Source organism: Artemia franciscana, unplaced genomic scaffold, assembly GCF_032884065.1.
Source record: "Artemia franciscana unplaced genomic scaffold, ASM3288406v1 PGA_scaffold_32, whole genome shotgun sequence".
In the NCBI taxonomy this organism is placed as follows: Eukaryota; Metazoa; Arthropoda; class Branchiopoda; order Anostraca; family Artemiidae; genus Artemia; species Artemia franciscana.
In genome coordinates this window covers 66,674-93,295 of record NW_027062665.1, presented here as the reverse complement: position 1 = coordinate 93,295, position 26,622 = coordinate 66,674, and positions in this window count along the sequence as shown.

Sequence of the window (26,622 nt, the reverse complement as noted above, 5' to 3'; positions counted from 1 at the left end):
AACATGCTCTAGGAAGTACGACCTCGAAGAAATTGCTCCCTTCTCCTCAAGAACAAAAACTGTCAATGCACCTAAGGCTAAGGCTTTTACGCTCCTTAATCGCTCCAGTTGTTCTGAATGCTTGCGAGTCGTGGGCTATGAAACTAGTGAATCAAAAAATCTTAACATTCAAAACAAGTAACTTCGTCGCACAGCCGATATGATCAACTATGATAAATTCTTTAACCAAAAACTTCAAGAACAGCTAAAGATGGGAACAACAATACTCCAGAGAGTGTGACTTCAAAAAATTAGGTATCTTGGCTACGTTCACCAGAAGGAGAAGTCATGACGTTCAAATTTGTTTTGAAGATTCAGTGGCAGCCATCGTACTGGCAGACAAAGGAAGAGACCAAGGAAGACGTTCTCATGCAGCTTCTAAGAAAAGCAGGGGACTGCACATCCTACAAATAGCTGGTGCATTAACATGTAAACAAAATGGCTCCAATACGATTCATGACGATGTCTGGGATATAAGCAAGTAATAGTAAAATAGACATAGGTTTCACTTAAATAAGAATTGCCTCCATCAACCGAATATCGAAGTCTCCTGAAGTTTTTTCATAAATTTAACATAATAGCCTTCTTTAATTTAACTCACCAAAATTCTACTTTCCTAAAAAAAACACACATAATATCTCTGTATACTCTGACAAAACAAACTATTACTATAAGAATCATTACGACACCAGTATTTTCATAACAAAAGCCTGTGATGTCGTATTGTGCCAACAGTATTACTGCAAGTTTTAGGATACCGTGGAAAGAAGCTCTGAGAAATATTGAGAGAAATGCCGAACACAATCAAAACACAGTGTATGCTTGCTGGTTGTAAAAAGAGAATTTTATAATATCTAAGGAACGACTGAGGGTGTTTAATTCAAATTTCAAGGTATGTTGAGGAGATCTTGAAGAAAGATTTTAAGATAACCACCCCAACCCCCCTGCTTTTAAGGTCCCTCTCTACTGAACACTCATCGAAATTTTGATTTTCCATTTTGTCCAAACGTGTTAAAAGGTATATATCTATGCCTGAAAGCTATATGACCTGGGTAAGAATTACATGCCCCCATAATACAAGGATTGTAATTTATGCAATTTCCCTTTGTTTACACACAGGATTTATAATTAGAAAACCTTATTGGGATGACAAAACACTCTAAAGCTTTGGAAAGGCATGATGAACGCAATAAAAAAAAGATGCAAGTTGCTGATTGTTAGAAGGACAAATCATCAATATCTAAGGAACAGTAGAAGGCATTGAGTGGAAACTTTCAGGATACTAAAGAACTATTAGGGGTTAATCAGACTTCCCTACCCTTTTTACAGGCTCCCTCACCTCATCACTGATCAAATGTTTCTTAAAGCGATTTTGTTCAAAATAGTTATAGTCTAGTAGCTTTGTCTCGAGGGATTTTATGAACCCTAAAGCCCCTAGGGCAAGGACCGTAAGTTATGCAATTTGTTGTTTTTTACATGGAGGTTTACAATCAGAAAAAAATGACGAGTTTTATATTCTAGTTGTGTTCGAAAAGAGTAAGGGCATTAAGATTAAACTTCGAGGCATGTTAAGAGATATGTTAAACTAAATTTAAAGAAATTATGTTCATCCTATATATCAAAAAGGAGTATCAGCGATACCATAAAAATAGCTGGGGAAATTGAGTTTAAAGTTTTAAAGCATGTTGAGGATGATCTTAGAAAGGTGTCGGAGGGCAACCACCCTCTCTCCCATTCTCTTTTTAGCTGCCCTTCTTCAAAAGATAACTGATAAAAAATTTGGAATAGCCATCTTGTTCAAATAATCGATAAAGTTCAATAACTATACCTCCAAGGACCACTTAACCCCCACAGCCCCTGGGACAAGTGTTGGAATTTACGTAAGTGGTCCATTGCTTATATACAAGGTTGGTTATAGAGGAAAGGCGGCATGTTTGACCCCGAGTCTCCAAAAAGGCTTAGAATATTAAGGTAAAACGTTTAGAAAATGTCGAGAGGGATTCGAACAAAGTCAAAACACACCATATAAAGCAGGGCTTTAGAAAGGACACAAGAGCAATATCGAAAGAACACCTAGGGGGTTAAGTAGAAACTTTAAAGCCATGTCGATAAAGGAACGAAGAACAGCCACCCCTTCCCTCATACCCCCACTTGCCCTTTAGATTCTCTCCTTGACATTGATGGATATCTTAAAAAACCAGGTGATTTCAAATAATCAAAACGTCTAATAGCTAAGCTACTAGGGATGTCAGGTCCCCGCAGATCCTCGGGCATGGAATGTAAATTATGTAACTAATCTATTGTTCATATCCAACATTTGTCATTATGGAAGTGAGAATGTTTGATACTGGATGTGTCCAAAAGGGCTAAGGGTATTGAGCCAAAATATCAGTAAATGCTGAGGGTATATTGATCTAAATGAGGTAAAAGTATATGCATCCAAGTTATCCAAAATGCAAAATCTGCAAAATCTTAGCAAGTGACAAGGGTATTAGCTTGAAACTTTCAGTTGCGTAAATACAAAAAAAAGGAGAAACGACAGGGTTTTTTTTTCAAGACAGTGAAACTTTACCCTAAATGAATATTTCAAGCCAATGTATATGGGTCTTCCTCAGCAAAACAAATGAACAATTACAGAAGAAACTCGCATTAAAATATGACCATTAAAAGTGAAATCTTTTTAAAACAGTCCTAGCATCTTTACTTCAGGGAAGCTCAACTATGACTGGTACATCAAGTGAGGTAAAAGAAGGGACGATTGTCCTTAGGTGGAAATACTCATTTAGGGTAAAGGTTCTGATTTCTTAAGAAAGAATTTCTGGTTGTTGGTAAATTTGATGGAAAGGCAGTGAGTGCTTCCAACTACTATTACATCTATTTGTGATTATTTTCAGAAAATGCTGAGGGGGGGTGCTGAACCCTGGAACTTTAATGTTGAAAAAAAATTCTCTTTGATGATGAAACTTTAAAGTTGAAAAAAAATTGTTGAGAAAGGAAAACTTAAGATTTCGGCAATCAAAAACATAAAGAAGTTATACAAAAAAACTTTCCCATTGAAACGTTTTCAAAGAAAAGTAAAGATCCATATTAAACTTAATAAGAGCAAAAATAATTTCCTATAAAAACTCAAACATAAAAAGACCAGAAATAACTCTTAAGGAATAAATGAGAACCAAAAATACAAAAATTAAATACAAATCATAACAAGCAGAATGCAACAGCTACAAACATAAATGAATAAATCTTAAAAAAAAAACCTAGATAGAATGTTCAATTCAAACTCAAAATGATCAAAAAGCATTATAAACATTTTAGCTATCTTCCCCTTAACTAACTATAAGTCAAAAGCCTGCTGCGTCATTTTTACTTTACTGAAAATATTATTATAAATATATTAAAAATATTTATTTTTGTACTTACCACACTGAAAATGAAGATAAAAATTGCAGTGAAATAAAATCTTGAATTGCTAACTTTAAGGAATTATTGTAATTGTTTATCAAATATTCAGTTTAATTTCATTAGTTGTTTCAAAGGACTGATCATGACGCATAGTTTTCAATAAATTACAAATGACGGAAAAGGCTGTAGAATTTTACAGTTAGGGGAGGGGCAGTAGCCACTCCCGTTTGTAGTGATTTTGGTCCGTTTTAAGTTTCATCTGAACATTCAATTAAAGTTTTAATTGTTTTACGATTTATCAATTCATTTATGTTTGTCCCTGTTGTATCTTTGTTTGCTCTGATAGTTTTCTAATTTCTGTTCAGTTTGTGTTTACTTATTCTTTAATCATAATTCCTGGTGGTTTTTAATTTGAATTATTATAGGGATTTATTTCTGCTGGTCCTTAGTTTATTATGATTATACTATATTGACTTCTTTTTTGTAAAGTTTTTTTTTATTAATCAAAGAGCAGAGAAAGCTTTTTTATATTAATCAAAGAGCAGAAAGTCCAACTTAAAATTCTTGACAACAGATATGACAAACCACATGTCAAAAGCTTGCGGAAAGCTGTTATTCTTCAGGGGCCTTAGAAGACAAAAACAACTAAAAAAGGCATAAAGAATTAGCCCATTATCTCTAGGTTCCCCAACTTTAATGATACGCTGTTAAATCTCAACTTATTATTATCAAAATAACGTGCAGAGGTGTGACAATTGTTGCAAAATTCAAGATAGTAAAACTGTATTATCAAGTTAGGTGGGGGTTGAATTCCCACCAAAATAGTTTTATGACTCTTAAAAAGATAATGAAAATGTATAAATGAAAATTTCGATGTGATTTTATAATTCTTTTTTGTAAACAACATCTCCCCTATGATTTTCTTCTTTTTTATCTCTGACGGATGACTATCTCATTGAGCCAAAAATTTAATACATTACCTGGCAATATCATTGAGCAGCATAAACAATGGATTCCTCCTGAATTTAACTCTTGTTTCTACGAGGTACATTTTTAGGAATTTAAATTTTAAAACTTCAAATACGAACTGACAAATAAAACTGCATCTTACCTATTTTCAACAACTGGACCACTTCTTGTATATGCTCTTTGAAGGGCCTTAAAAAAAGATTGTTAATAAACTTGTCATTATTAAAGTGCCATAACTATATCATTACTTTATTTTACTTAGCTACAATTGATAGTAACCCTATATCCTTTAAGTCCTTCTTGGATATCTTTTTTCTTAATAGATTTAGACACCTTGCATAAGTAAGACACAGTTCTGATGTTGTATTTGTTTTAACGATGTACAGTTGCCTTCGGGATCTTATAACTCAGTAAAGGCCCATATCTAACAATTTATTAAGAATCTGTGTTTTTTTTTTTTTTTAATTGTATAGAGTAGAACTGATTCTCATGTTTCTGGACTTTTATCACCACTTGTCTTTGTCTTATTTTTTCAGCTATCAAACACTTAAAGCACGAAGGGCATTTAACTGGAAACATTTTTTCCCCACCATTTGCTCCATATTTGGCCTATGCATAACTGAAAACCATGATTTTATAAGATTTATCTCTGGATTATTTATTATGTTTAATTTTGCTATTGAAATGACGTGTTTTACTAGCTTGAAATTATTTTTAACAAATTTTAATAAAATGTTTTCTAATGTCATTACAATAATTTGGTTAACAAATTCCATATTCGAGTGTTTCAGGAAATATATTTAATAGGTTTCCGAAGAATAGTTAAAAGGTTTATTTCCAAATGGTTGATTTTGTTGTGGATTTTTTTTTCTTGGTAGCTATCTTAAAAGTTTTCTTGGAAGGCAATTAGTGACCTCCGGAGGATAAGTTTTCTTGAATACCGTCAGCATTCCTAATTTTCAAATATAGCAAAGATATGTAAGATGTACCTGTAAAGTCTGGGATGTGATTTTTTGGTAAATAATTATATAAATAAATGTATTTTGGAAGTTATCCTTCTAAGCAAGTCTTAAGAAAATAAAGATTCTAAAATAACATCGATTTTCCCTTCTTTTTTTTAAGGGGAATTCTTTCTCCTTGAAAATTAAATTAATCCCAGAGCGATAGCATCGTATAATACTGCTTTGTCTTACGGGCAATTATTCGCCCCCCACCTCTCGTAAACAGGCAAAAAACAAAGTTCTACCTAAATTACAAAATTTTTTGCTAGATTAAACAAAGGTAAAAACAAAAAAAGGTAAAAATTACCTCTCTTTTGTAAATATTAAATTATGTTAAACCAAACAACAAACATTCAGTGACTGCATGTAAAGACATTAAAACATGTCAAACTCTTGAATTTGAAAAAGAAGAAAAAGAAAAGAAGAAATTTGAAAAAGAAGAACTTGAAGAAAACGAAAGATAACTTTCATCGTAGTTAAGATCCTGGCGTTTATGAGGTCCCTTGCTGTTGGGGTAACGGCAATTCAGATATAAATTTGAATCCCGTAGACCAGAGGATAAAAGAGCATGCTGACTTTGTTGAAGCTGCCTGAAAAAAAAATCAAGGGAAAAAATCAAACTCGTATAGTCTGTAAAGGTAGTCTGGGTGTGTAATCCATTTTGGAATGATGATCATTATATGGAGAATTTGTCCTTTCTTCTCAATTGCCAGAACAGAGCCTATACTGCCCTATCTTATGGAGGAGTTATGGCAGGGATTGCGTTTTTTTTTCAATTTACAGTGAAGGTGTGACTTTGATTGTGTAATATAACATATTATGTTCTCAAATATAACAAATATAACACTTTTCTCAAAGTGTTCTCAAATATATGTTCTGCAAATAGTTTTCTCAATATATGTTTTTCCTAAGTGTTCTCAAATATATGTCCGCAAATAGTGTTCTCATATATGTTATATGTTCTCAAATATAACACTTTTCTCAAAGTGTTTTCAAATATATGTTCTGCAAATAGCGCTATCAATATATGTTTTTCCTAAGTGTTCTCAAATATATGTTCGCAAATGGTGTTCTCATATATGTCGTATCTTCTCAAATATAACATTTCTGTTTATTGAAATTTTAAAGCCCTATGAATGTGTTTTGATGAAAAATAAATTATCTGTTCAAGTTACTATTGATTGGCTATTCTATATTATAATTAAACTATGAATACTAAAATGTCCTTTATTGACCAGTAATATTGCCAAGAAAAAGATATTTGTAAAAAGGCAATGCCAGAGGCACCATTTGAACCAAATCTTGGGGTGGGCATAAACTCCATCTTGCCCCCCCCCCCGACTCACTTCGTGTCGCGTAATCATCTAGGAAATGAGGATTTGACAGAACTCGAGAATTTTATTATGTATCTTACCTACTTTCAAAGTTTACAATAATTAATAGCAAATAGCATAATTACCCCAAGGGTCGTCAAGTAATTACGCTCTTTGGTTAATAGGCGTGCAGTAATTTCAAATCAATTGGACAGAATGGATTATGTTGGACATAATGGATTATTATGGCCGGCAAAGGGCCCTTTGTGGTGGAAGCTTGGGCCCCTCTGAAAAATCTGGGGTGGGCATTTGCCCACCCTTGACCCCCCCCCCAAATGGCACCTCTGGGCAATGCATGAACGCTGTATATTGTTAAATACGTGAGTTCTTTAACCATAAATAGTATGAATGAAGGTGTGATATTAGCGTTAATGAAACATACAAAATCGTAAGGTCAGGATTTTCAATTATTTCTAAAGAAAACCTTATTAGTTGTCCTTATAAGGAGTTTTTCGGCAAGGATTTCAGCCCAGTTATGATGAAATGCTTAGAAAAAATATTATCATTTTGCTCAGCATCAATTTCTTCCCTAGAAAAAATATAGCGCTGTGAGATGAAGCCTCGCTTATGGAAGATGCTTTTAGCTATCAGTGTAAGTATATACAGGGTGACCCAAAAAGATACGTACCCATATTTTATTCGACAAAAAATCAATTTCTTAATGAATGTCTTTTATGTTGCAAGACGTGAAAGGTCAGCCTATGGATGATCATTTGCAGCTATAGTTGCCCTGAAAATATCTTGGACAAATCAAAAAAAGGTATTCTCGCTGGAGACCTATTTTGCGACAAAATCATGCCAAAGTGTGTGGAATGGGCCCTGCACTCGCCAGATCTTATCTGGTGAGTGATTTTATCTGGGGGCTCTCTTCAAAGACAATGAACACCAGGAAAATCCACAAACAATTGAAGATCTGAAAACTAACGTCACATCAAAAATAAGAGCCATCCCGAAAGAGGAATGTAGAGAAGTGATTCAAAAATTTGCCAGACGAATACAGGCTTGCTTGCAACGAAATGGTTGACATTTGGAAAACATCTTGGGAAAGCCATAAATTGACTGAAATTGATAGAAATAGCTGAAACTCTGGTGAATGGTCTTCTATAATCAGAATAATTTGCGGTCGTAATTTGAAATAAATAGCTTTTTAATGAAAACCATAATTGAAATTTTCATGGGTACGAATCTTTTGGGTCAAAGAAATGACAGTAAAAGATAAAGGCTTTGAAAAGTATATCTTTAGTAAGATTTGGGTAATTTTTACATCCGGATAGATTATTGTTCTTTTTGACTGTCCATCTTGAAAAATCTTCCAAAAAACATATTTTTCAACAAAACTCAACTCTAGCAGGTAAATAAAATAGTAAGAGTATACTAAATTAGAAAACTCACCCGAGCTCCACTAATTTTCAATTTTATCCTTAGATCCAAAACAGAAACTGTCCTCTTTTTCATATATCTTTGACGAAAGTGAGAGGAAATTCATGATGATTAGTTATTTGAAGAATGTACTTCAAATATAACAAATAAATTTATTTAATAAATTAAATAAAAAAAACTAGTTTTTTTAACTGAAAGTAAGGAGCGACATTAAAACTTAAAACGAACAGAAATTACTCCGTATATGAAATGGGTTGTCCCCTCCGCAGTCCCTCGCTCTTTACGCTAAAGTTTGGCTCTTTGCCTAAATTCTACTTTTTAAAACAACTAAAAACTTTAGCGTAAAGAGCGTGGGACTGCGGAGAGGACAACCCATTACATATACGGAGTAATTTCTGTTCGTTTTAAGTTTTAATGTCGCTCCTTACTTTCAGTTAAAAGAACTAGTTTTTTTTATTTAATTTCTGAACGTTTTTGAATTAATGCATGTTTGACTTTGGCTTTCCGCACATAAATTATTGAAATGAAATTAGTATATTAATTTTTTTTGGCTAAATGGCTTTCTCTTAGTTTTGATCAGACGATTTTGAGAAATAAGGGTTGGGGAAGGAGGCTTAGCTGCCCTCCAATTTTTCGGTTACTTAAAAAGGCTGCTAGAACTTTTAATATTCAACGAACGTTTTTATTAGTAAAACATATACGTAACTTAAGAATTAACTTAACTTAAGAGTAACTTACGAACGTAACAAACTTTTATATTCTTATATTTTTATTATGTGTACGAGGGGGTTTGTACCCTCGTTAATACCTCGCTCTTTACACTAAATCGTAAGTTTTGTTCCAATTCTTTAAGAATGACCCCTGAATCAAATAGGCCGTAGAATAAATAGTTGAAATCACTAAAAATATTTTAGCATAAAGAGCGAGGTATTTATCTCCTCCTAAATACCTCGCTCTTTATGCTAAAGTATTTTTAGAACCCTTCATATGCGTAATAATGTCTTTTGTTTTAAATTTCAATGCTATTCCTTACTTTCATTTGAAAAAACGTTTTCATGTTTATTTTTTCATTGTTTTTTTTTTATAGTAATGCTAGAAAATCCTGCGCCCTTTTCATTGAATTTTTTTCCCCCATGGCATATTTATCCAAGGAAAGATCCTCCCACATAGCCCCCTCCCTCAACCCTACCCCCAAAACCCAAAAAATCCCCCTGAAAACGTCTGTACACTTCCCAATAACCATTATTATATGTAAACACTGGTTGAAGTTTGTAACTTGCAACACCTCCCCCAGGGACTGTGGGGGAGTAAGTCATCCCCAGAAACATAGTTATTAAGATTTTCGACTATGCCAAACAAAATGGCTATCTCAAAATTTTGATCCGTTGACTTTGGGAAAAAAATGAGCGTGGGAGGGGGCCTAGATGCCCTCCAATTTTTTTGGTCACTTAAAAAGGGCACTAGAACTTTTCATTTCCGTTAGAATGAGCCCTCTTGCGACATTCTAGGACCACTTGGTCGATACGATGACCCCTGGGGAAAAAAACAAAAAAAACAAAAAAACAAACAAATAAACACGCACCCGTGATTTGTCTTCTGGCAAAAAATGCAAAATTCCACATTTTTGTAGATAGGAGCTTGAAACTTCTACAGTAGGGTTCTCTGATACGCTGAATCTGATGGTGTCATTTTTAAGATCCTACGACTTTTAGGGGGTGTTTTCCCCTATTTTCCTAAATAAGGCAAATTTTCTCAGGCTCGTAACTTTTGATGGCTAAGACTAAACTTGATGAAACTTATATATTTAAAATCAGCATTAAAATGCGATTCTTTTGATGTAGCTATTTATATCAAAATTCAATTTTTTAGAGTTTTGGTTACTATTGAGCCGGATCGCTCCTTACTACAGTTCGTTACCACGAACTGTTTGAAAATCAGAGACACAGAGAAGAAAATAATGAATTTCCCTGGTCAGGGAAATTAGCAATTGACTATACCTTTTGTGATATTTCAATTCTGACCTTTTGCTTTAGATTCGCACCATCCAGAATCAAAGAATCCTGATTTTATATATATATATATATATATATATATATATATATATATATATATATATATATATATATATATATATATATATATATATTACGAGAAGAAAACAATAAAACATCCTTTGTTCCTTGTATTGTCAAGAGTTTTTGTCCAATACTGATCAGTGTATTTGATTATTTAAATTGTAAAAAAAGCATTAGCATCTCCTAGAGTCCCTTATTGTTTCTTTTTAAAAGCATTAGTATATCCTAGAGTCGTTTATTGCTCTGCTTTAAAAGCATTAGCATCATCTAGAGTCCCTTATTACTCCCCTTTAAAAGCATTAGCGTCTCCTAGAGTCCCTTATTACTCCCCTTTAAAAGCATTAGCATCTCCTAAAGTCCCTTATTACTCCCCTTTAAAAGCATTAGCATCTCATAGAGGCCCTTATTGTTCCCCTTTAAAAGCATTAGCGTCTCCTAGAGTCCCTTATTGCTCCCTTTAAAAGCATTAGGTTCTCCTAGAGTCCCTTATTGCTCATCTTTAAAAGCATTAGTATTTCCTAGATTCCCTTATTGCTCCCCTTTAAAAGCATTAGCATCTCCTAGAGTCTCTTATTTCTCCCATTTAAAAGTATTAGCATCTCGTAGAGTCCCTTGTTACTGCCCTTTAAAAGCCTTAGCATCTCCTAAAGTCCCTTATTGTTCCCCTTTAAAAGCATTAGTATCTCCTAGTCCTTTATTGCTGTGCTTTAAAAGCATTAGCATCCTCTAGAGTCCCTTATTACTCGCCTTTAAAAGCATTAGCGTCTCCTAAAGTCCCTTATTACTCCCCTTTAAAAGCATTAGCATCTCCTAGAGTCCTTTATTGTTCCACTTTAAAGGCATTAGCGTCTCCTAGTTTCCCTTATTGCTCCCTTTTAAAAGCATTAGGATCTCCTAGAGTCCCTTATTGCTCATCTTTAAAAGCATTAGTATTTCCTAGACTCCCTTATTGCTCCCCTTTAAAAGCATTCACATCTCCTAGAGTCCCTTATTGCTCCCATTTAAAAGCATATGCATCTCCTAGTCCCTTATTGCTCCCCTTTAAAAGCATTAGCATCTCGTAGAGTCCCTTGTTACTCGCCTTTAAAAGCATTAGCATCTCCTAGAGTCCTTTATTGCTCCCCTTTAAAAGTGTTAGTATCTCCTGGAGTCCCTTATTGCTCCCCTTTAAAAGCATTAGCTTCTCCTACAGTCCTTTATTGCTCCCCTTTAAAAGCATTAGCATCTCCTAGCGTCCCAGGGTCAAGGTCAGTAAGCTGACTTTTCAATCGCATAAAACTTTGTATTAATTTAATGATATTCTATTTAATTTTAATTTATTACTATTTTCTTAAATTATTTTAGCGTAAAAGTTGTTTGGACAACGGAATCCCAACATTTTCCTAGTTTTTATTTTAATCTTACATTCTATTGAAGATTTAGGTTCATGAAAATTACAGATCCAAAGACTTTCATAGCATTAATAGCATATATACATACATATATTAATTATCAATTATGATCAAAGCAAGCAGAGTCTTTGCTAATAAACTATTACTTCCGCTACTACTACCCAAAATTCACTGTAATACCAGACTATCAACAGCCAACCCTGATGCACACACTCTTCTTCCGTCCTAATCTATTAAAAACTTCCTTCTTTACCCTCTTTTTACTGCTTCTCTTTTTTACAGAAAGAGAGAGAGAGAGAGAGAGAGAGAGAGAGAGAGAGAGAGAGAGAGAGAGAGAGAGAGAGAGAGAGAGAGAGAGAAGAGAGAGGGATAGAGAGAGAGAGAGAGAGAGAGAGAGAGAGAGAAGAGAGAGAGAGAGAGAGAGAGAGAGAGAGAGAGAGAGAGAGAGAGAGAGAGAGAGAGAGAGTTTTGCTAATGATTTGCTGTTACATAATAAAGGTTTTTAAATCCGAATAGGAAAAGAACTGCTGCCTTTACTGAAATCCAATTTGTTTGGGAAACTTACAGCAATGGAAGCTCAACACCATAGACGGTGGATGCCTAAGGGTGAGAAAATTCGAGACTGACAAGCACAAATCTTAATCAAAGAAATGATAGTCAAAAATAATTTCACAACAGAAAAATAAATAAAAAAAATGGTACAAAAGAAAAATAATTAGAATAACAGATTAAAATACAGATTGGAAGAATAATGATAACAATCATAATCATTCAAGAATACATTTTTTATCTTTAAATGAGTAGTAATTATGTTTGTATGCATGTATGTACTTTATCTCCAAAACGGCTTGACGTTTTTTTCTGAAAATTAGCAGACTTGCATTACGCCTTTAAAAAACGGGTTACATGAATCCTGACATTAGGATAATTGGTTTCCCCATTCCAGCACCCTTGACATGCCTTCTTTATTTATATTTAAAGCAAAAAAACGAGAAACAAACACGAAAAAATCTGTTAAAATTAAGTTTGGCTACATTAACGTTACTTCTATTATCGAAGTTTTCAATCCAAATTACTTTTATGTTACATTAGTTTCGATTGACAGAGCTCTTCAACTGAACCTGGAAAGCTGAATATCTCAGCAAGTCTTCAACCAAAACATTGCAGTTTAGGAATGCATTTTTATTAAAGTAGGTTTGGTCTAATTTTTGAATATTTCCGGAGCACCAACTCACGAATACGTTAAACAAAAAAGGCCCCACCCCTCCTCCGTCGTAAAACTATTTAATATAACTTTCCTAGATTTGTCTAAACTGAGATTCATTATTTTTTTTGCCAAGTCAGTTCGTTAATTTTAGTCATTAAACTATACAACGGACAAACAAACTTATTATTCTAAAATTCAGTCTAAAATACTTTTTTTTGGATATTCTGCTATCGTTCAACGAACTATAAAAATTTAATTGATCCATTTTGTGACCGTTCAGAGCGGCTAATTAATTTAACAACCCTTACATAAAAATTTAATATAAATAGTAGATCAAATCCAATCCAATGCAAAATCAACCCAGTACGTAATTGACACTTTAGCTATATGTAAAAAAAAAAATAAAACAACAAAATATTGCTGGCTCATACCTTGTTAGAATGTTTTCATCCATATTTTTGAAATAACTATCTTTTTAATGTTCTTATTTTCTCTGCAAAACTCATTCCCCTGTGTCAAAATGTTGCGTCGAACACTGAAAGACGGGCTGAGGATTAAAGTCTAAAGCTTACGACTTGAGTCCCCCACTAAGAAATATCCGAATTGAAAAATTGTCAATTACACGGTTGAACTTTCACCTACAAAACTGACCCTTTCAACCCCTCCCTAATGAAAGTAAGACAAAATCAATTTGCACAGTTACTTTTACTTAATTCGGGAGCCATTATTATGCCTTCTTGACTTCATTTGTAGCTTAATATATACTAAATGAAACCTTTCCATGGTTTGAGCAATATTAATTATTAGAGTAATTCTTCAAATACGCAAGAAAAAGGTGTCGACCAGTGAAGATACCTGAGACAGGCCCACAGGTTGGTCCAGAAATTCTTAGGAAAATAAATTCAGGCATTAGATTGTGTACTAATTATAGCATTTATTAAAAATCAATAGAATCTTAGAAATTAAGGCAAACCAACGGAAGACATTGGATCATCAGTATTGTTACATAATATTAGGTACTTTTTAGCATTAAATAATAATCCATCTTAACCAAATGAAAGTAAAATACAGTTAACTAATTTTACGCTTGAACCTAATCATTTACGTTGAACCTACAGGCAAGCATTCTTTTTTGAATCATTTATTTTTTGCCTATGTTTCTTATAAGCTATGCTATTATGATTGACAGATAACAAGCATGGTCAACTTTAAGGTTTATCATTCTTGTTTCGATTTCCCATGTAAAATTTCTGGAAGCTTGTATTTCTTTGTACTTCATCGCAAGATTAAGATAGAGATGCCATTCGATAGCGAAGACTGTGTTTTTGGAAATGTCTATTTCAATTTTTTTTCTTATTCATAATTTCTCATAATCATGCAAAAACCTGTAAGTACTTTGAAAAAGTAGGGTCTCTTTAAAAATCTTGCATTTATTTGTCTTCGATCAAAATAAAAAAAATATATACACCGTTGCATTCAGCACTTTCTGATCTATTTACTTACGAGGTTAAAATTATAATATTGCTTAAATTTGTCTTTAAAAAAGCAGTTTCAAGTTCTATAAAAAACAGAAAATCAAGAATATTCAAATTATCTCAGAGGGCAGATAGGTGCTGAATTCCGGTTTATCGTCAGGAGATTCAATGCAGTGGGTGGTTTTGGGGAGAGAACAAATACGATTGGTTGTACGCCGAATAGTTTTTTCGTATCTTTTTCGGCCGTGTCAACTATTGTTAAGAACTTTTAAAAGATAATGGGTAACAACAAAGCAGCAGCGCTGAATAAAAGGAGAGACTTGGGACAGTACCGAAGGTAAGTTAAATTCCTCCTATATTTTTTTACAATTATGACCGTAGTAATTGTATTATTTAGTCTATCTTGTTGAAGGTCAATCCAATCGGGAATTTCAAACAGTTCGTGGTAACAAACTGTAGTAAGGATCGACCCGGCTCAATAGTAAACGAAACTCTAAAAAACGAAATTTTGATGCTAAAAGATACATCAAAAGAATCGAAATTTCATGCTGGAAAATATTTCCATTTTGGAAAATGGGGGGGGGGACAACCCCTAAAAGTCGTAGGATCTTAACAAAAATCACACCATCGCATTCAGCGTATCAGAGAGCCGTATAAAAAATTTCAAGGTCCAATGTACAAAAATGTTGAATTTCGTATTTTTTGCCAAAAGACATCACGGGTTTACGCTAAAGTTTGACTCTTTGCCACAATTCTACTTTTTAAGACAATTAAAAACTTTAGCGTAAAGAGGGTGAGATTGCGGAGGGGACAACCCATTTCATATGCGGAGTAATTTCTGTTCGTTTTAAGTTTTAATGTCGCTCCTTACTTTCAGTTAAAAAAAACTAGTTTTTTTTTATTTAATTAAATAAAAAAGAATTTAGGAATTAAAGTTTTTTACTGAAAGGGAAGGACATAAAAAGATAAAAATAATTCCTTGCTGTTCATGCTAATGATTTTTAGTTAATAAAAGCTTCTTATTAGAATAAACATCCCTTATGTTTTAGGGTAGGTTCTCAAGAATTGGGACAAAAAGTTAAACTTAGCTTGAGGAGCAAGCCTAATATAAGGATTATATTAAGGAATAATTTTTGTTCATCTTAAACTTTAATGTTGCTCTTTATTTTCAATTTAAAAAACTAATTAAAAAAAATTAATTTCTTGTCATTTTTCCAAATCAAACAGTTCGTGGTAACGAACTGTAGTAAAGAGCGACCCGACTCAATAGTAAACGAAACTCTAAGAAACAGAATTTTGCTAAAATATACATCAAAAGAATCAGATTTTCATGCTGATTTTAAATATATAAGTTTCATCAAATTTAGTCTTTGGTATCAAAAGTTACGAGCCTGAAAAAATTTGCCTTATTTAAAAAAATAGGGAAAAACACCCCCTAAAAGTCACAGAATTTTAACGAAAATCACACCATCGCATTTGGCGTATCAGAGAACCCTATAGTAAAATTTTCAAGCTCCTATCTACAAAACTGTGTAATTTCGTATTTTCTGCCAGAAGACAAATCACGGGTGCCTGTTTATTTGTTTTTTTTCCAGGGGTCATCGTATCGACCAAGTGGTCCTAGAATGTTGCAAGAGGGCTCATTCTAATGGAAATGAAAAGTTCTAGCGCCCTTTTTAAGTGACCAAAAAAATTGGAGGGCATCTAGGCCACCTCCCATGCTCATTTTTTCTCCAAAGTCAACAGATCAAAATTTTGAGATAGCCATTTTGTTCCGCATAGTCAAAAAATATAAAAACTATGTCTTTGGGAATGACTTGCTCCACACAGTCCTTGGAGGATGGGCTGCAAGTTACCAATTTCGACCAGTGTTTACATATAATAATGGTAATTGGGAAGTGTACAGTCGTTTTCAGGGGATTTTTTTGGTTTTGGGGGTGGGTTTGAGGGGAAGGGGCTATATGGGAGGATCTTTCCTTGGAGAAATATGTCATCGGGGAAAAGAAATTCAATGAAAAGGGCGAAGGATTTTCTAAAATTACTATAAAAAAACAATGAAAAAATAAACATGGAAGTTTTTTCAATTGAAAGTAAAGAGGGGTTCTAAAAATACTTCAGCATAAAGAGCGAGGTATTTAGGAGGAGATAAATACCTCGCTCTTTATAATATAGTATTTTTAGTTATTTCAACTATTTATTCTACGGCCTTTCTGATTCAGGGGTCATTCTTAAAGAATTGGGACAAAACTTACGATTTAGTGTAAAGAACAAGGTATTAACGAGGGTACAAACCCCCTCATATACATAATAATATGTTATGTATATGAATATTCAATTATTCAATAATAATTGAAATTTATAGTTGCCTTTTTATGTAACCGAAAAATTGCATGGAAACTAGGCCTCCTTCCCCATCTCTTATTTCTCAAAATCGTCTGATCAAAACTAAGAGAAAGCCAGTTAGCCAAAAAAGGAATTAATATGCAAATTTCATTTTAATAGTTTATGTGTGGAGAGCCAAAATCAAACATGCATTAATTCAAAAACATTCAGAAATTACATAAAAAACTAGTTTTTTTTTACTGAAAGTAAGGAGCAACATTAAAACTTAAAACGAACAGAAATTACTCCGTATATGAAATGGGTTGTCTCCTCCACAATCCCTCGCTCTTTACGCTAAAGTTTGACTCTTTGCCACAATTCTGCTTTTTAAAACATCAAAAACTTTAGCGTAAAGAATGAGGGATTGTGGATGGGGCAACCCATTTCATATACGGAGTAATTTCTGTTCGTTTTAAATTTTAATGTCGCTCCTTACTATCAGTTAAAAAAAACTAGTTTTTTTATGTAATAACGTTAAGAAATGTGCCACCTCTTTTTGGTAACCTCTCTCTACGAGGGGGGGCCTTCTTTGAGCCCCCCTCCCTATTAAAGCCCCTATTAGAGTAAATTCCGCATAAATTTTGATTCCTTGTTTATTCTTGATTTCTTTTTTCCCCTTTTCTCACAATTAGTCTCCTTATAAACTGTCTTTTTAGTTAGATATATATTATATTTAACTTATCTGATTTGTGTGGTTTAGATTCTTTTTCAGAAGTGGAAAGAAGATTTGGACAATGTTATTCAGGTAAATGGCAAGGAAGCTCGAGACCTGGCTATATCTGATGGCAGGATTTCAGAAGATGGTATACCGTATACTAGAGTTATTTTGGACACCGGGTGGGATAAAAGGACGAAAGGACACGACTACAATGCAAAATCTGGCCATGCCATAATTTTTGACTATTATACCAAAAAAGTTTTATTTGTGAGTTCTAGGAATAAATATTGCTACATTTGCTCTTGTGCCAGAACTAAAAACGTGCCCCCTCTAGATCACTTTTGCTACCTCAACTGGAACGGGTCTTCTTCAGGAATGGAGCAGGATATGATGGTAGAGGGTTTTGTGCTTAGTATCTTAGTTGTGCTTAGTATCTATTCATGGGCTACGATATCTAGAATTTATTGGTGTTGGAGATTCTATTGTACATCAACGCCTTATAGAGCGCGTGACCTATGGAAAGGAAATTGTGAAGCATGAATGTTCTAACCATGTTACTAAAAATTTTACTAGGGATTTATATAGTCTCGCCAAAATAAAAACCAATTCTCCAAAATCTTGACAAAGAGCTGGATATCATGTCTTACTAAAAATTTTCGTGGTGCAGTAAAATAGAACCAAGAAGATGGGGGTTCTGTATATAATTTAAAAAATCTACTAAGAAATGTGCCGTCTCATGTATTTGGGGACCACAATAAATGTTCTTCTGGGTGCAGCAAATCAGGCAATGTTGAAAGGAAACTGTCAAGAGTTCCTACAACAGTTAGAGAAGCAATGACAAGCTTCAAAAAGTCATTCGCAAGGCCCCCAGCCTATTGATCGAGGCCACCACAAATATAGGAGAGACTTTAATGAGAATTGTTGTCAAATTCTCAGGTCACAATTAGGTTTGCCATTCCAAGCGAAATTCCCATAGAGTACGACAGCAGAAGCTCTTGCAAATTTTCTTGGGAATAAGTGGCACTCACACACATATAAAAGTGTTTTTGGCAGAAGCCCAAGTAAAAGAATAAAGAATTTGTCTGCTAAGTGGGAATGAATGGTGCAATGTGCAAGGCGTCTGATTTCATCTTCATATAAAAGGCGTAGAGGCAGGTACAAGGCACGTCAATCCAGCAATGGTAGCAGTGTCCGAGGCAAATTGCCAAAAAATGATTCAGAGTATCGGCCAAATTGCCAAACTCCGGATCTTCTGCCTACAGAATTTGTGGCTGCCAAACAATTATATTTGAGAAAAATGAAACCATCTATTGACCAACTCAAGAAGTTGCCCATTATTACGGCTGGTCAGACTGATAATCCCAAATGGATTTATACAAGAATGGAAACTATTTCAAGCACACGGCTCCGTTCTGTGTTCGTAGGCCTGCCACATCTTCGGCAAGGCTTGTCAAAGAAATAGTAACAGGGAAACAAATGTATTGTAACTGGCAAATGAATCACGGAGTTGATTGAGAGCCAATTGCAATCGCGTGTTTTGAAAGTAAAAAGGGCAAAGTTGTTCAAATATCGAATGATTTTGGCCTTTTTGCTGCTAAAGAGAGATGATGGTTTGTAACTTCTCCTGACGGGATATGTGACTCTGGACTTGTTGAAGTTAAAACAATAACAAATATTCAAGCAGATAATACAGCTGCACAAGGAAATTTAGTGAGTGGTTTTTTCCTTAGGTGGGATCCTGTTGAGAGCCGTCTTCTACTCAAAAGGGAACATAAATATTATTACCAAATACAGGGTCAGCTTAATATCGTAGACAAAGAAACTTGTTATCTAATTGCCTTTGTTGACGAAAATGATTTTGAAATTGTCGAGGTCCAACGTGACACAGAATTCTGGAAAAAGATGTTGCCAAGCTGTACTACTTTTGGGAACATTGCTTACTGCCCGAGCTTATTGACTCAAGACTCGTACGAAATATGGACGTTCGTGAGCTTCCTGAGGTCATAGAAGCTCAATCGAAAATGAAAGCAAAAAAAAGATGATCTCTGTGAAGAAACGGAAAATTAACGAAACTTAATTTTGGTTTTATGTACTTGTGTTTACAGGACTTCTAAACAGACGGAAACACGGTCTATTTTTCCTTTTATTATCCAAAGAACTCTTATATTTTTCTGTCAGTTTATACACTTAAGTTTTGTATCTGAAAGTTTTATCCCTTTTTTTTAAGTGACGCCTAAAAGAAACTAACTCATTTTTTTCCCTCCCTCGTCCTCTTCTTTATTTATTAATATATTTTATTCGACGTTTATTATTAGTCTTTGATTAGTATGTAATTTTTTGTTGTTTTTTTTTGGGGGGGGGGGGGGGCGTTGTACGGAGAAAAAATTAAGTTATTTTCGTTATGCAACCACGTACCGCTTATAACGATTAAAAAGCAACAGATACAGTGTTGCTCAGCTGCACAATTTTCCCCAGCTGAAAACCTTTTTCTTTTGTATTTTAATCGTCCTCAACTCCAATCAATCTTTTGCATAGCCTTTCAATTCTGAAACCCACCGTGGTTCCAAAAATTCTCTATTAGTTCTCTCTTTTATTATTTTATTTATATTTGTGAGTTTGTGTCTGATTAGTATTTGTTACCGGGGGGGGGGGGTATTTAATGTCTATTAAATACAAAAACTAATTTTTCAACAACAAGTAAGGAACATCATTAAAACTTAAACAAAAAGTAATTATTACGCATATGGATGCCCCTACTAAATACCTCACTCTTCACTCTAAAGTTTTTTAGAAATTTCAAAAACTTCTGATTCTAAACCGCTCTTGTGATTTAGAAATCGATCGGAATTGGGACAAGGAGTCTTACTTTAGCTTAAAGAGCAAATTATGAAGGAGGTGGCAACCCCCCCCCCCATATACGTAATAGTTTCTATTATTTTTAAGCTCTAATGATCCTCCTTACTTTTAGTTGAAAAAAACCTTTTGTATTTAATTTGTGACCGTTTAGATTGTATTTATATCACAAGATATAAATTTCTATGAAATTCTTTTAGAAGAAAATAAAAACCAAAAAACAATAATTCTTATAGAAATAAAACATATGCTCTTTTTTTAACCCTGATGTTGTGTTAATTGTATCTCGAATATTAGGTACAGGTTATTTCTGGGGATTCTCCTTATTTATTTATTTTAGTATATACATAATTATAACCAGCAAAGTTTTATGTCTGCACGCTACTCTAACTCAAGTTAATTCTCCAGACTCTGTTTAACCCGGTTACATAAAAATGATATTGATCACTTCCCAATTTATGTTTGTGTATTCATTTAAAAAAAAATTACGTGTGGTAATTTCACGTTTGTGTTATAAGGGTTTAAATTTTTCTCGCGGTAAAGTTGATTGATAAATGTTACAGATTAGTGGAATTTAGATAAGATACTAGCAATAATTTGGTTAGTTTGATTATTGAGTCTATGTATGTTGTCCATTTTACTTCTATTTTTTCGTATCTGAAATGATAATTTTACGCATATTTTGATTATTATCGAAGTTGCAATCAAATGTCATTCTGAAGAGTCTATCTAAGCACCAAGTTATAGCTATTTCTGTTGACGCCGTGTGGAATACAATTTTGTAACTGAAATCGAAGCCTATTGATTTAAATGGGATTAGTAAGATCTCGTGTTTTTTTCTAGGAGATCGTTTTTATTTATTTATTTTTATCTCTTTCTTTTTGTAATTCATTACTCAATTTTTGTCTTGCTATTTATAATGGGTTAAAAATAAATTATTATTAAGCACCTTCAAATTTTTTGGTCAATGAAAAGGAGCACTTGGGTTTTATATTTTTGTTCAAATGAACCCTCTTTGATCTTTTTGGACCATTGGTCCTATGCGATCAACCCTGGGAAGAAAAAAATAAATAAACACGCATCCGTGATCTTTTTTGTGGCAAAAAAATTCAATATTTTTGCAGCCTAACCTGAAATCTATACAGGATCAGATTCTGGTTTTCTGATACGCTGAATCTGATGTTGCGAATTTCAATAAGACTTCTTGATTTTTCAGAAGCGTTTCCCCCGTTTCAGGAATACCCACTTTTGATGGGTATCAATAAATCGTATTTATTGGAAATGAGCATAAGTCGACTTTTTAATGTATCTATTTATATCAAAATGTCATTTTAGTTTTGATTACTATTTAGCCGAGCCCCTCCTTACATACAGTTCGTTATCACGAACTCTAACGGTTTTCCAGCAGCGCACATTTCCACCTAGTGTTTTACTGGTCATCAATTGAAAAGACGATCAGACAATCTTTTGGCTATTTGTTTGAGTATAAACTTGCCATGGATCTAAAATTCTCTATTAGCTCTCTTTTATTTATTTATTACAACCATTGAATGTTTATGAGCTGGTGTTGATTATTATTTTTTGGCATAAGGTGATAGAGTTTCTATGGGTATCTGTGAATTATATTTGCTGTTTTTTTAATATTTTCTCCTCATTCAATGATTCGACACAGGAAGTACAATATACACTTTTTGCTTCCAATTTGCTATTTAATACGACTACTACTACTACTAATAGCTCACTGCAGCACCAAGCCACCTAAGGCCAACAAAGCTACGCACGCTCCTCCTCCAACCTAATCTATTTAAAGCCTAAGGTCTTTACACCCTGCCAGGAAGTCCCCATTTCCTTTAAATCTTTATTTATGACATCCTACCTACCCAGACAGGAAAGATCTGCTTTCCGTGTAGCCCCAGAGGGTTGGCCAAAAAGGACAATCTTCGGTAATCTGTCATCCGTAGAACGTGGCCTAGCCATCTCAACCTTTCTTTCATTATAGCCCTAGAAAGCGGGATTGAACCACATTTTCCGTAAAACCTACTGTTTGAAATACGGTCAGTCAGCCGGGTACCCAGAACAATCCATAGGCAATTTCTCTAGAAAACATCTAGTAAATTTTCATCTGCTTTTCGGAGCGCCCATGCTTCAGAGCCATATTTGACCACTGTCATCACTGTAGCTTCCAATATTCTAATCTTGGTTTGCAGACTTATCTTTCTATTCTTCCAAACTTTTTTTTAAGTGTAAAAAAACACCTTGAGCCTTAGCTATTCTACTTTTAACATCTTCACTGCTCCCACTGCTATTTAATAGACATGAAAAATATTCCATGAGAGGGAGCAGGAATATTATACAATTTACATAAACTTCAGAAGAAAATTTGTATCTTTTTAACTTGTCTCCCAATAGTCATCCGTTCCAATTCTAATAGCCTTTTGATGTTTGTCTTATCAAAAGCCGTCGGGAAACGAACATTTTCAACAATACCTATCCTTCCCTCACTTTCTCTTATTGAATTACTATAATTTTTACTTAATTCTTATTAGTGTTTTAAGAGTACTCGTATTCTTCCCCCTTTTCAGGACGTAAAGCCTTTATGGATTAGTGAATTATGTTGTGTTGATGATATTTGTAGTTTTTTACTTGAAAATATATTTAATATTATTCTAAAATTTGAGAAACAGAAGTAGAATCTGTTTTGTTACTTTCCATTGGCCATTTAGTAGGCAAGAAAAATCCGCCTATGAGTACAGGAAGGGGGGGAGATTATTGGAACATGTGTAAATTTCCGAGGGGAAATTTTAAGTTTAAGAGAAAAAAATTCTCTTGCCGTTGTCTACCTAAAGACCACTGACAACAATGAAAAAAAGTAACTTAAGTTTTTTGGTACAGATTCTTTTTATCATAAATTCTGTTCAGATTAACCCGTCGGTAAAAATATAAAATTCTCTTGTTATGTCCATAGCTAAGCTTTAGCTAAGAATGATTTTCATTGGTTGGTCTAGACCCGCCTAACATTTTAGTTTTGACCAATAAGGAAAATGGGGTGACATTTTAAAAAGTTTGATCAGCACTTCCTAGCGGAATTTATTAGTCTTAAGCAAGAGGAACTAAATACCTTAACTAATTAGTTTTATTTACTTATTAAAATAAAATACGGGGTGCACCCTTGAATGTAATTTTGTGTTGATTTATTGGTGCAAATTTTTATGTCCAAGATTCTTTTTTTCAGTCACTAGATCAATATTTTGTTTTAGATTTTTCCTTTTTTGAATTTTTACAGATGAAAAGCCTTGTTATCAAATTTAATTAATTTGTTCAGCTTTGTATTTACATAAGTAAGCATTTATAAAATTCAATTATTATATATCAGAATTGGAGCTATTTTAAGGAACGTATTTGGTTTATTATTTTGCCCACGAATCTTCGTTGGTCTATAGCCAAAGCTTCTTTTTATAGCAATTACACAATCTGGTATGGAAAAGTTTGCATGCCTAAATTTACCTTTCCTGCTTTGAATAACTGTTTACGTCGAGCTTTCCTCATTTCTGTATAATCGATCATATCTCCAGAATTTATTTTGTCAGCCACAATTTGATCTGAAAGACCGAAAAAGAACAATTATCAACATAGCTTGAAAGTATAAAATTAAGATTTCTTCCAGGAAGATCTTAAGCAACAAAAGACTTTAGGGAAATAAAACTAACTTTGTTTCCTTTATTTCCTTCTGTTGGAAAAAAAAACTTTTATTTAGAAATTTCGTTCTCTGTTCAAATCTCCCTCCTCCAAACCAAGGCAATTAATTTTCACTTCAAAAACAACATAAATCGCATCGTTTCTTTAATTCTTAAGGAATAATCTTGAAGCAAAAACCAAAAAAAGATTATTTAAATCACTTCAAAAATCGACGATTTTATTAATTTCGAAATGTATCTAACTGTTCAAATTTAAAGACTGAAATGCTCTTTTAGAAGTTCCTTTCCCCCTACATCATAGTTTCATCTCACAGCAACTGTTTTGGTCATATAAATGATATAATTTACAATTTTTCAGCTGACCCACAAGAATGAATTAATGTATAATAATTATGAGGTTTGATGTATATTTTGAAGTTAATTATGCGGTTCAAGAAACTTTTAATAAAGATTCATATTTTCCCAGGAGGAATCCATATTTTTAGAGCGATGAAATTAGAGCAACAAATGGGGTCGTTATGTACTTACGAATATGGATGTAAAATATTTGCTTCAAGTTTAAAATTTTATGTGAGTACTTGTGATTCTTTAAAATTCATTGATTCTTTTGCCTTTTAAAACTTTTAGACAATTGTATAATATACATTGAAGTGAAATTGGGAAGGATGAACAATTTACCAGACCCCCAGGAAAGTTACTATAACCTTACTATTGCCAATGAACCCAATGGAGAGGGTTACTATGATGGAAACCCAAGGATGTTGAATTGGGCTCAGCCTTATCAGCTGAGTCCTAGGCAGTATGGACAAGCACTAGGTTGGCATAGCCAGTATCAGGGTTAATCTTCCTATAGCCATGGCTATGCTACACCACCATCAAATTGTGTCAATGCTCAACCAAACTCAGTGATCCAACAAGAATTAGTACACAACACCCCATGTTACTATGTGCCTATATCTAATAGATTTACACCATTAAGTAGAGAGCGATTCCCAGCACTGACATGTGAAAGTGATGATGAGATTAGGGTAGTTGGAAACCCATATGATGAGGAAGGAGTCAAGAGACAAACAGAACTGCCAAGGCTTGGTCAAATCCAGAATTTTGGCCGTGAAAGAAGAGATATTTCACGAGATAGTAATAAATCCTACATTCTTGAGACGAAAAGACAGAAAATTGGAAAACCATCCAAACAAGAGCTTTTAGATGTTAACATTCCCACAGCAGAAAAATTTGCCACCAAGGTTGAAATAGAAGTAATCAATAAAGGGAAAGTTCTACCACCTGACTTTGATCTGGTAAAGTCTTTTAAAGTATTGCTCACAAGCCGCAAGTTTGAGTTTGATGTCATGAGGGGCAGGTCTGTAAGGACTGTATGCATTCAAAATGAGGATGCAACAGATATAATTCTGAATATTAAAAAATTGGTGACATGAAGGTAACAGCAAAAATGAAAGTGCCCCTTGTGAGAGGAATTGTAAAGGGAGTTCCTATTAACCTAACAACAGGAGGCATAATGGAGTACGTACAAAGTATAACGGTAATACATGACATAGTAAGACAGAAAAGGCTTTACAGGGAAACAAGAAAATTAGAAGATAGTTTCGCAGCAATGGTGATACATTACCTCTAAACATTTGGTTTTGTGGGAGGAAAAGAGAAGTTCATGTTTACCATCATAAAATCATGCAGTGTCAAAAATGCCAGAAGTATGGTCACCTGCAAAATGATTGCAGAGCCAAGGAGCCAGTATGCCTAAGTTGTTCAAATAAACATTCATCAGATAAATGTACTTTGAAAAGTTATATCTCGCCAGACAGAGCAAGGGCTTATTTTTGTGCCAATTTTAGAGGAAATCATGCCTCTACTTCGTTTGCTTGCCCAGTGAGGAAATAAAATCGTGAAATACATCAAATGGCAGAATGTTACCATATCAGTTACAGGATGGCTCAAGTAACTTATAAGAGCTATGCAGATACAGCTAACAGGACAAATTTGAAAAGACTTGTACCAAAAAATTCTATTTCAGCCAATAGTTTTGAACAAATAAGAAAGGCTACAAAACAAGAAACTGTAGAAAAAATAGTGATAGGTTTACTCTGTAAAGCCGAATTGTTGGAAATCAGCAATTTATCACTATCTCATCGAATTGAAAGACTTTGAAGATTTGTAGAAGAATTAGACGTAGGGAGTCTCAATCAGCAAAAGATTCCCAGTGTTAGTAATATGAATGGAATGATTGAAAATGCTCATGGAATGCCCAGTCAGTAATGAAAGAGAAAAAAGACCTGATTTTAGAATACTGTCAGGAAAATGAAATTGATGTAATATGCATTCAAGAGACATAGTTAGAGCCATACATAAATTTGACTTTTAAAGTATACAATATGACGAAAAAAAGACAGATCAGAAGGTACAAAAGGTGGAGAACTGACCTGCGTAAAAAAGAATTTACATTTTACTGAATGGGAGTTTGAATTGCATGATCATCCAGATCATAAAGTTGAAATCAATGGCTGCAGGGTACTTCTACAAAATGGATCAACCATTAACATTAAAAATGTATATAATGCAAATGGCAACAACAGTGAAACTGGTGGCAATATTAATGAGTTATCAAAGAAAATTCCTGCTAATGAAGAACTGATTATAACAGGTGATTTTAATGCACACAACACAGTTTGTTAAGCTCCTTCTTTTTGAGTTTTGATTGACCCTTTTT